This window comes from Callospermophilus lateralis, chromosome 1, assembly GCF_048772815.1.
Source record: "Callospermophilus lateralis isolate mCalLat2 chromosome 1, mCalLat2.hap1, whole genome shotgun sequence".
Lineage (NCBI taxonomy): Eukaryota > Metazoa > Chordata > Mammalia > Rodentia > Sciuridae > Callospermophilus > Callospermophilus lateralis.
This window is the reverse complement of record NC_135305.1, coordinates 144,248,866-144,260,935: the sequence shown is the minus strand read 5'-3', so window position 1 is coordinate 144,260,935 and position 12,070 is coordinate 144,248,866.

Below are 12,070 nucleotides of genomic sequence, written 5' to 3'. Positions count from 1 at the left end.
GTGGCCCAGGTCCCTATGTTGTGGAGCTAAATCTCCTGGTGGTGGAGCCAGTGTTTGTCCGTCCCACCCTCACAACTCAGCTTCTCTACCCAAGCAACAACCAGCAGGTTTCTTCTCAGATACTTCAACACCTCCTGCTCCATGCTAGGCCTGCAGGACAAGGAGGGCACTAGCAGACACAACCCTGCGGAGGTGGGGTGCACAGACATGAGTGGCCCTGTCATTGCCACCTGCACCAGTGGCCCTCAAGAGAATGCCTCCTAGAGGCTCAAACAATAGATTCCAGAACAGCTTAACTCACCAGTTCCCCCTGATTATGTCTTGAACTGATTTTTTTCCACCACACTCTTCTGCCATGATATTCGCCATTGCCTCAGAGAACAATGGAATGGAGTCAATTGTGTATGGATTGTGACGTGGGAAACCTTGTGAATCCAAATAAATTATTTATCTTATAAATATTGTGTTTCCCCCCCTTTTCTTTCTTTCTTTTATTTTTTAACAGTAGAATGCATTTTTACAGATTGTACACAAATTGAGCACAACTTCTTCCTCTGGCACTACATGTGGCAGAGTCACTCTAGTAGCGTAATCATACATGTATACAGGGTAATAATGTTTGTCTCATTCTACTGTCCTTCCCATCCCCACAGCCCCACTTCTCCCCTCTGTCCCCTCAACACAAACCAAAGTGCCTTTCTGATTCTGCCTGATCCTCCCAGCCCCATTATGGATCAGCAACTGCTTATCAGAGAAAAATTTTAGCTTTTTCAATTTTGGGGATTGGTTTATTTCACTTAGCATGATATTCTCTAGTTCCATATATTTTCCTGCAAATGACATAATTTTATCATTCGTTTAGGCTGAGTAATATTCCATTGTGTATATGTACCATATTTTCTTTCTCCATTCATCTGTTGAAGGGCATCTAGGTTGGTTCCACAGTTTAGCTATTGTGAACTGAGCCATTCTAAGCATTGATGTGGCTGTAACATTCTGGTATACTGATTTTAAGTTCATTGGTTATAAACTGAGAAATGGGTTAGCTAAGTGCTTCTAGTCCAAGTTTTCTGAGGTATCTTCATACTGTTTCACATAGTGGCAGGACCAATTTGCAGTCTCACCAGCAATATATGAAGGTAACTTTTTTCCAACATTTTTCGTGATACTTGTTATTGCCTGTATTTTTGATACATTGCCATTCTACAGTGAAATAACATCTTATAGTAGTTTTGATTTGCATTTCTTTCGTTGTTAGAGATGATGAACATTTTTTTCCAATGCGTGTTTATTGGTTGTATTTCTTCTTCTGTGAAGTGTCTATTCAGTTCCTTAGCCCATTTATTGATTGTGTTATTTGGCTTTTTGGTGTTCAGATTTTTAAGTTCTTCATATATCCTGGAGATTAGTGTCTATCTGAGGTCTGTCCCATTCTGTAGAATCTCTCATCATGTTATTGTTTGTTTCTCTTACTGAGAAGAAGTTTTTAGTGTCTGTCCATCCCATTATCTATTTTCGATTATACCTCTTGCACTTGAAAAGTCTTGTCCAAGAATTAAGGTCCTGAGCCAATGAGATGAAGATTTGGACCAACTTTTTCTTCTACTGGGTGCATGATCTCTGTTCTACTGCCAGTATTTGATCCACTTTCAGTTGATTTTTGTGCAGGTGAGGGATAATGGTTGAATGTTATTTTGCTACATATGGATTTTCAGTTTTCCCAGCATCATGTATTGAAAAGCCTATGTTTTCTCTAATGTATATTTTTGGCACCATTGTCTACTATGAGATAAGCATATCTGTGTGCGTTTGTCTCTGTGTCTTGTATTTTGTATTATTGTTCCACATGTATCCTTTGGTACCATCACCATCCTGTTTTTGTTACTATTGCTCCATAGTATAGTTTAAGGTCCAGTATTGTGATGCCTCCTGCTTCATTCTTCTTGCCGGGGATTGCTTCTTCTATTCTAGGCCTTTTATTTTTCCAAATAAATTTTGTGGTTCCTTTTTCTAGTTCTTTGAAGAATGTCATTCATTGGTACACATGTAATGCAAATCAAAGTATTCTAAGATTCCATCTCACTCCAGTCAGAATGGCAGTCATCAAGATTACAGACAACAATAAGAGTTGGCCAGAATGTGGGGAAAAAGGTACACTCATACATTGCTTGTGAGATGTAATTCGGTGTAGCCAATCTGGAAGTCAGTATGAAGATTTCTTGGAAACTTGTAACATAACCACCATTTGACCCTGCTATCCCACTCCTTGGCTTAGACAGAAAGGACTGAATAAAGCATACTACAGGGACAAAGGCATATCAATATTTATAGCAGCATAATATACAATAGCTAAATTGTGGAACCAAACCAGATGCCCTTCAGTAGATTAATACATAGAGAAACTTTGGTATATATACACAATGGAATATTACTCAGAACTAAAAGAGAATAAAATAATAGCATTTACAAATAAATGGATGGAGTAGGAGAATATAATGCTAAGTGAAGTAAGCCAGTTCCAAAAAACCAAAGGCCAAATGCTTTTTTTGATATGAGGATGCTCTCATAATGATGATAGCAGGGGCATGGGAGGAATGGAGGAACTTTAGATGGAACACAGGGAAGGGAGAAGAATGGAGAGGGCATGGGGGTACAAATGATGGTGAAATGAGTTAGACATCATTACCCTAAGTATATATATGAAGACATGAATGGTGTGAAAATACTTTGTGTACAATCAGAGACTTGAAAATGGTTATCTCTATGTACAATATGAAATAAACTGCATTCTGCAATCATATAACAAATTAAAATGAATAAATACTTTAATAGAAAAGTGAATAAATAAACAGGGGGAGGATATCCACCTTGCTTTCATGAGATCAAGAAATAAAGCCCACAGCAGCCATGGCAGTGGAGTTTGGCGAGCATGCCAGTGGCTTTCTCCACGAGGAGGTGGTCCAATTCATTAACAATGAAGCTCTCCTGAACAGTGGTGGCCCAGAATTCTACATGGCCTTTTGCTCTAGTCCCTGGAACAAGGTGGAGGACTGGCTTTGCACTGTGGTCATGGACTCTCTGGTGCCTCAGGACCTCAAAAGGGCACCTGGAGCGCCTTTCCCTGGGTGTGTGAGTAGTGGCCAGGTAGCGGGAGCAGCAGGGGCATTGGTTCTGTCAGCTGCGAGACCATGTGGAGAAGTGTGAGGTGGCTTGCTGGGCTTTGGTCTCTCAGCTGTAGCAGCTGTGTGAGGAGCGTGGTGATGCTACCACTCAGCTGTGCTTCACTCAGGTTGCCTTGCAGCAGGTGATGTATGAGCATGAAGTGCTATGTGGAAGGCTACTTGAGGCTTAGAGCTCAGTATTGGCAGATCCATTGCCCCCAAATGTTGTACTTGTTATGGGAACCCAATAGCATGGTATTGTGGTGTAGTCCCTGGAAGAAGAGGAGCAGGCAGAAGTGTTGGTGCTTGGAGCATAGTGCATGCCACATTTGGAGGCCCAGATGCCAGCCCCAGCACCTTTGCTTTGTGTGCCAGGACACCCATGCATGTCCTTGGCTCCAGGCAATGCAACCCCATGTGCAAATGTCTGTGCTCCATTCAGTGCCAATCCCAGTGGGATTCCTATACTCCTTTACAAGCCTCTGTAATAATGAAATCAGGATCAGCAGGAGCAACAGCCACAGCAGTGGCAGCATTTGCACCCCAGGTGCTTCCTGTAGTGATCTATCCACCAGGCTTGTGGGCTCCAGTGGGGTGCCAGGAGGGAATGGCTCCTCAATGTGTCCAGAGTTGCTGGTGTGACTAGAGTTGCCTGAGTTTCTGGGGCCAATATAATATACTGAGAACCTCCCAGGTAGATGCAACCTGGGAGATAGAAAAATCCCCAAGTAAAAAGAAGGTCCTGAAGGTCTCCAGGGAATGACTTCCCTGAGGGGAAGCATAAGCCAAAGCCAGAAAGAGGGTCAGGAGAGGCCCCAGGGGAGAGACCCCATGTGGGAGATCATTAGTCTTAGTCTGGTGCATTTAATAAAAAAAGAATGTCATTGGGATTTTTACATTAATTCTTTGTAAATGTATTGGTATTAGGACCATTTTCGATATATTAATTCTGCCTATTCAAGACCATGAGAAATCTTTCCATTTTCTAAGATCTTTTTCAATTACTTTCTTTGGTATTGTTTAATTTTTATTGTAGAGGTCTTTCACCACTTTTGTTAGATTGATTCCCAAGTTTTTTTTTTGTTGTTGTTGTTATTGTTTGTTTGTTTATTGTGTTTTGCTTTGTGTTGAGGCTAGAGTGAATGGGGAGGTTTTCCTAATTTCTCTTGCTATTGATTCATTGCTAATGTATAGAAATGCATCTGTTTCATGGGTATTGATTTTATATCCTAATTTGCTGAATGTATGTATTGGTTCTAGATGTTTTCTGGGAGAATTTTTTGGATCTTCTAAATATAGAAATATGTCATAAGCAAATAGTAATAATTTGAGTTCTTTTTCTAATCATATCACTTTAATTTCTTTCATTGGTCGGATTCCTCTGACTGGAGTTTAAGGACTATACTGAATAGAAGGGACGAGAGAGTACATCCCTGTCTTGCTTGAGTTTCATTAGAGAAAATGCTTTCTGTTTTTCTCATTTAGAATTATGTTGGCCTTGGGCTTAGCATAGATAGCTTTTAAAATGTGGAGGTATTGCAGACCTTGTTTGTTTAAGCTCATCATGGGCATCTTCAAGCATGGCTGCTTGTGGTATGAGATGACAGGGTCAGGTGATAAGCAAAAGAATGGATTCATCAGCAGGAGTCATGGAAGAAGAAGATTAATTAAAATGACTGGATTAAATCCTACTAAATAGAAAATAGTTTTATTTTCAAATTTCAAATAAGGGGGATGTAATCTTAAAATCCCACCAGAAATCTCTCCAAATATTAAAATACAATGCTTTGTGTGTATTTTCATTCTGATTCAAAAAGAAGTTTTAATTTTTTCTATCTAAAAATGTCTAGAGGTTCAGAAAGATTGAGATATCTGTAGGTTTGGCATTTCAAACCAGAAATGGAATATATTTTGATTCTCAAAATTATAGCTATGCCTCCCTTTCAACCCATTATTATATGATCAATGAAATTATTTGAAGAGCAAAATCTTTTTTGCTGATTTAATATATTTTCATAAATAGAGAATATTAATGTATGGGTCTGGGTTTCAGTATTTAAAGAAATAATCACACACTCTCCAATAACACACTTGGACATGAAAATACACTTACAAAGAGAATAGTTGCAGCTCAGAATGTGGCATGTGCTCACAATGAAAGTTCCATGTTGACCAGTCACCATGGTAATGTGGGATGCATATCTTACCTTCCATTTCCACTCAGTTGATCTAGTGAGTGAGTTGGTATCGGTTAGAATTGGAGAAGAGTAGGGAGGTTTTGAGTTCCTGGTCGGCCATGGGAAATCTAAATTGCTGCGGGGAAGGTATGTTGTCAGTGATTATTTTAAGGCTGTTTCTTCAAAGGGCAGTTAACATTTACTGAACGTATTTTTCTCTTGATTTTTTTTATCTCTGACCCTGAATCTTCTCTCCTGAGATTTAAGTATTTGGTGATATTGCTTTATAACTCAATTCATATATTTGCTTGTACTATTGACCTGGTTATTGAAAATGTTTTTCTAAATTTAGAAAAAATGAACCATTCCTAAGGCCAATATCATGTGTGCTCTTAAAGTGAATAAATAAAAAGGGGGAGGACTTTCACCTTGGTTTCATGAGATGAAGAAATAAATTGAGAGAGAGTAAATGGATGCTAAGTAAGGCAATATATATCCCATGAAAGGGCAATTAGAGGCCAAACTCAACTGAATGTATATGAACATCTAAAAATAATGCTAGAGAAGTCTTAATTAAGACATTTGTAGAAAGGAAAGAGTACTGAGATTTCAGGGAAAGTTTCCAAGGGGTTGATGACTACAGGATCCCTGGTGTTTGGGGGTTACTGGGAAGAAGGCAGAAAGGACAGTGCCATGAGGTCAAAGGAGTGATCATCTGATAATGGAGGAAATGAGAGCCTTGGGGATCTTCAAGGAGGATCGGTGGAGGATCACAGATTGTACTTACTGGTGGATCCGTGTAGGCAGATAAGTATGGCCTCTGGCCCTGCAGGATCTAGGAAGAGGCGTGGAAGATCAGGAGAAGGAATATGTGAGATCAGAGCTGGTGCATCTACAGCAACCACGTTTTCAACCAGGCCTTGTCTGCCTGAGCAGGTGATGGCCAGAATGTTAGTCTGCAGACACGGCGGGAAGGCCAGATTCTGAAATGGAAACACCAAAGCATCATTCCAGGGTATCTTTCCCCCCCCCCCCGCCATTAATTCACATTAACAGGCCATCCAGGTTAGAAAAGCACAAGGAAACTTCATTCTTGGCACATCCATCAACTGGCAGTTGGTTTAGATTGTCCTAAGTTCTCAAACAGTTTATGCACCCTACAGAGCCCTGATGATTTGGGTAATCAACTACTCATCAGGATGGCTCACTGAGAGGCAGCTGGCAGTGAGAAGACCCTGGGGGAGGGTGGCTACAAGTGTGTACTCTACTCTTGACCTTCAGATAGGCTTTATTTGCATGAAATCATTATTTTTAAGTCAGTAATTGTGATGAAGAGGCAGAAGCCTGAGTTATGACTGGAACATTTTTCTTGGTATAATTCAACTGTCTGCTACTGAAGCCTCAAGGAGGCTTCAGGGGAGAAATATTTGAGAAAGACTGAGAAAACTTCTGGGTTCCTGTTCTAGGGAATCCACTAGAGGATTCAAGTGCTCAGGAATCTCTGGTCCCAGGTAAATAGCTACACTCCTGTCCCACATCCACCACTCATCATTGTTGTGAATCTGGGAAAGTCACATAAAATCTCCAAATTACAAACACCTAAACTCAAAATTGTGGTGGACAGACTCTGTTTCACCCATCCCTTTAGGCTGATATGGAGTCACAGGAGGTCACAGACATTCTCCATGAGCTTTACAGATATCCATCTGTAAAGAATGAGGAATAGACTTTCTTCACCCATTGCTCTGGAGGATGACCTCTGTTTGACACCTCTCTGTTCAAACACTGTCAACGATTAAGCTTATTTTTCCACACATTTAATGAAGTGTCCTATTTAACAACACGACACATTAGCACCCATATGAAACACCAGTCTTCTTAAGGATGCCTAGATGTTATCACTGTCAGCGTTACACCATTACATGGATCAGATGCACATTTTTCCAAACAATGGAGACAGAGGGGTTTATTTAACTGCAGAGGTATGTAATGTTTTGAGGTAGTATTTGAACAAAAGCCACATAACCACAGCCTCTGTTCATGGTCACTGTTTTCTCTGCCTTTCTATGATTCTTCCTTAGTAATTGTGTTTGTGCATACAATATTTTGTTGGGTTTTAGACCTCACACATTGCAATGTCATCCTAAATCCCAATCTGACACCACTGCCCCAGTGGTGAAAAATGATTTCAGTAGTGTGAAATCTAAGAACATTCACATCCCTCCTTTAAATTTTATTAAACAGATTTTGTTATATTTTGAAATTTGTTTCAGTTATTTATGCACATTTATCTATCTATCTATCTATCTATCTATCTATCTATCTATCATCTATCTATCTATCTATTTATTTATTTAATTGTGGTGCTGAGAATCACACCTTTGCCTCACACATGCTAGGCAAGCACTCTTTAAATGAGCTACAAACCCAGACCCAGATTTTGTGATATTTAACTCTGCTCACAGACTGCAAAAATACATCAGAACTTTTTTTTTCTAATATTCAATTGTAACATTGTCTCCCCTACTCTACTAATTAATATTCTACTCTCAATTTCTATGCAATCAATTTTTTAGTCTCCACAAAAGAGTGATATTTTGCAGCATTTGTCCTTTTGTGTCTGACCTATTTCAGTTAATGTAATTACCAACCTTGTTGATGAAAATGACAGAGTTCTTCTCACTGAAAAAAATACAAGAAATATTTAAGATACTGGGCATGCTCTTTGTGTATAATATATACTTGAATTCAAAGCTCAAATTATACCCCCAGATATTTACAATTATCACTTATCAATTAAAACTGTTTGAATCATTACTTGAATTACTATTGATGACACATTGTTTTTCTTGCTAGCACGTTATCAATAGATAACTCTGTTTTATTCCATTTCCCAGGCTCTTGTCTCCCACGTGAGCACCGGAAAACATCAAAACATGCAGAAGACATCCACAGGCCTTGGTCCAGAGAAGTCCACCTGTTGCCACCAAACATCCTTGTGCCCAAGGAAAAGTCCAAAAAAGGTACCTTGAAAATCCTGTCATTGTTGTTCACTCTGCAATAATGATTCTAGTTCATTCAGAGTTCCAATTCTTTTTTTTTTTTTGATGTGTACAAATTGATGTGCTTTGAGTCATTCAGCAGTGATGCAGGTCCAAAAGTAAAGATCTAGTTACCTTTTAATTTTGTGCACTTGATTCATTCAACTGTTGATGGACATTCGATTGATCTTACCATGTATTTATGGTGAATGCTACAAACATTGAAGTGATTGTATCATTATATTATGCTGACTTGCAGTTCTAGAGAATAAGCAAAGAGGAATGTAATAGCTGAGGCTTGTGTGTTTCACTCTTGGGTTTTTCATGGATCTCCACATTGCTTTCCAGAGTTGTCCTAATAATTTACAGTCTCATCAACATTATTTCTCCTACCCTTGCCAGTATTTCTATGGGTATCCAGTTTTCCCAACACCATTTGTTTAAAACATGATGTCCTCTCTAACATATATTTTGGTGCCCTTGTCAGGGATCAGGCGGCTGTAAGTATCAGGTGGGTTGTCTCTGTGTGGTATATTCTATTTCATGGATCTTCATATCTATTTTCAGTTCAATACCATACTGTTTTTGCTACTCATCTCTATAGTAAAATTTAAAATTGGGTATTGTGATGGCTTTCACATTACTTTTTCTTGCTCAGATATGCTTTGGCAAATTGTTGTTGTTGTTATTATTATTATGCCAAGTGAATTTCAGGGTTGGTTTTTCAATACTGTAAGGAATATCATTGGTAGTTTGAAGGGGATTGTGTTGAATTCATTGAATCTGTATATTGCCATTTATAGTATGGCCACTTTGACAATATCAGTTCCGCCTATACACGAACACAGAAGTTCTTTGGACCTTCTGAGATCAATTTCTATTTTTTTCCTGCATTCCATGGTTTTCATTGTAGAAATCTTACACCCTTTTGGGTATATTCATTCTCAGGGGCATTTTCAGATTATTGTAAAAGGGATGGTTTTTGGAATTCTATATCAGTGCCATCAATGTTGGAATATAGTAACGCTATTGATTTATGAGTGCTGATCTTTCCTCCTGATACATTGCTAAGTTCACCAGGTCTGGAATTCTTATGTTGAAAATTCTTGGCACCATCAACTTGGCTGTGTCAAGAAGGCTCCTGCCTTACTCTCTGGGGCCAGCGGGAATCACAGAGTTCCCTTCTTGCACCAGTGTACAGTGCAAAGAAGTCTCTTCTTTAGCCACGCCAAGGAAACACTGCCTCTCTGACCTCAGGATTTTCAACTTAATCTATCTATTTTGTTTCTGTGCATGTTCCCTCCCTATGTGATCTAGCAGTGCCACTATTCCTGCTGATGTAGCTGCTGCTGATGGTGACACCACCAGCTTGGATCCCATGTACTTTCTTTTTTTTTTTTTGTCTTTGTTTAATGTACCCAAGTTTTTGATTCTCTAAGACTCCCTGAGTGTCCACTATTGAGTTTTAGTGAAACCCCTCTTTTGCTCACCTGAGAGGAAGGAGTATTCACGCTGTTTGCATTACAAGTTGTGGAGCTGCAAGAAATAAAGGTTCTCTCTATCTTAAATTTGCTTCCATTTTGTAATGTATTATTTCTTTTACTTAATTTTCTTAATTTATATGCCTCTATGATTTTTTTTCCATTCACTATTAAGTTTTGGTGAGTTCCTTTAGTTCCCCCTCACTGAGAAGCAGTTTTTTTTTTTTTTTTGCCTTCTAAGTCTGGGTTCATCCTTCCTCCAATCTGCCAACTTCCCTTTTCCTGACAGCAAATTTGCACAATATCTCAAGGCACCAAGGAATTTTTAAGGCCAAAATATACTCTATTTTGATGAATAACTCACATGAACTTGAAAACAAATTTTATTCTCTTGTGGTTGTATGAAGTATTTGTACAAATGCCAATTAGATCAATGTGAATGATAATTGTGTTGGTAAATTCCTAGGGTTTCCATATCTAAGAACCAGCATTCTTGGGTTGAAGTAATGCAACTATACTATCTTAGAGCTCTATTCTCTAAAAATCCCACATTGACCTGTTAGCAGAAACATGCTACTTCTGAAAACTTTAGGGAAGAATTTTTCCTGCCCATTCTTAACTTCTATGGTTTGGTGGCCATCCTTGGTCTGCTTGGTTTTCAACTGAAGCACTTTACTCTGTACTTCCATCACCACATGGCATTAGTCCCTCATGAATGTGCCCTATCTTCTTATGAGAACAGATGCCCTATTTGGAGAATGGGTCCACCCTGCTCCAAGAAGATACCTTTAATTGCTAAGATCACATTGACTCTCATTTCAGACCTAGTAAAATTTGGAGGTACTGGTGTTAGGACTTAAACATGTATTGGGGTGGAAATAATATGACCCATAACAGAGATGACTGATTCAAGAGTATACTTTTTCTTTTTTTCTTGATGGATCTGTCAAGTGTTATGAAGAAATGTGGAAACTACTAGTGTAACCATAGAATATTTCATTTCTCATTGTAGTTTCTTCCATTTATTTTCTATTTTTAATTTTTGTTTCCTGGTATGCTCCTTCTCTTGGCATTCAGAAACAATCATATTCCAGCAGCAACGAAGCCTGTGTGTGTTAAACAACCATCTCCATACACTCTAGATCCATGTCCACAGTAAGTAAGCCCCTGGAGTAATTCATCAGCAAACCAATGTACTGACAATGACTCTGTATTTCCCTAGATTGCAAGCAGGTCATCATGCAAGTGGCATCAATGAGTTTGGAAGGAGACCAAATAAATTGTATTGCTGAGGTAATGTGACCCTTATTTGTCTAAGATATAAATGTTGTTCTGTTCCTTTTAGTTTCAAATTCATGCATGAAAATATGACAGTGATCATTATGGGTGACTCATAAAATTTCTTTTGTGGATGAAATTACAACTGCACCTCTATTCTCTGTGACAATGATTCAAAATCACATTCACATATGAGAACAACCATTGTCAAATGATTGTAATGAGCATTTTCCTCAGTGGCACTTTCCCTTGGTAGAAAATGAATTTTGTGCATGTCATCAAATTGTACCTGAAAAATCTTTCCTGCAAAGCTCTAGTCTTTTCACAAGTACACTCTCTGCCTTAATTTGTGATCTTTGCCCCAACTGCTGTTTCGCATCTAGTTATTTAATGTCACCACAGCCAACAGTAGACTTGGGCGAATGATCTCCTGCTCACACAGTCTTCCTTTCTGTAACTACAGGTAGCCTCTGCAGCAAATGGGAAATGTAAGTATTCTCAACTTCCTAACGTGCTGAGGAAAACCTCTGTACTTAGATAGGTCACACATTCCTTCCTGTCTCTATGAAAAAAGTTATCCTGGATTTAGATTTCTTTTGGAAAGGAGGATTGGGATTTGGTGACAAAGCAAAAACCCAGCGAAGGATTATGGCCATCTACCATGATCCTGAAACAGCTGTCTTTTTGTTGGTGTGCATTTATGTGAATGAAGGTGGGGAGGTGTCTCTGAGCATGTCAATGTGTAATAATTGTGTATGCATTTGTGAGGCTGTGGGAGCTTTCTGAGAAATTCTGTTCTAACATGCCTAGCACAAGTGTCCATTTTCTAAAAATAAAAACCCACACTAATGCATGATTTTTATAATACAATTCCTTCACACTTCATGACACCCAGATCTTAAGTTCTGGTTATTAGGCCCACTCTGTAGATA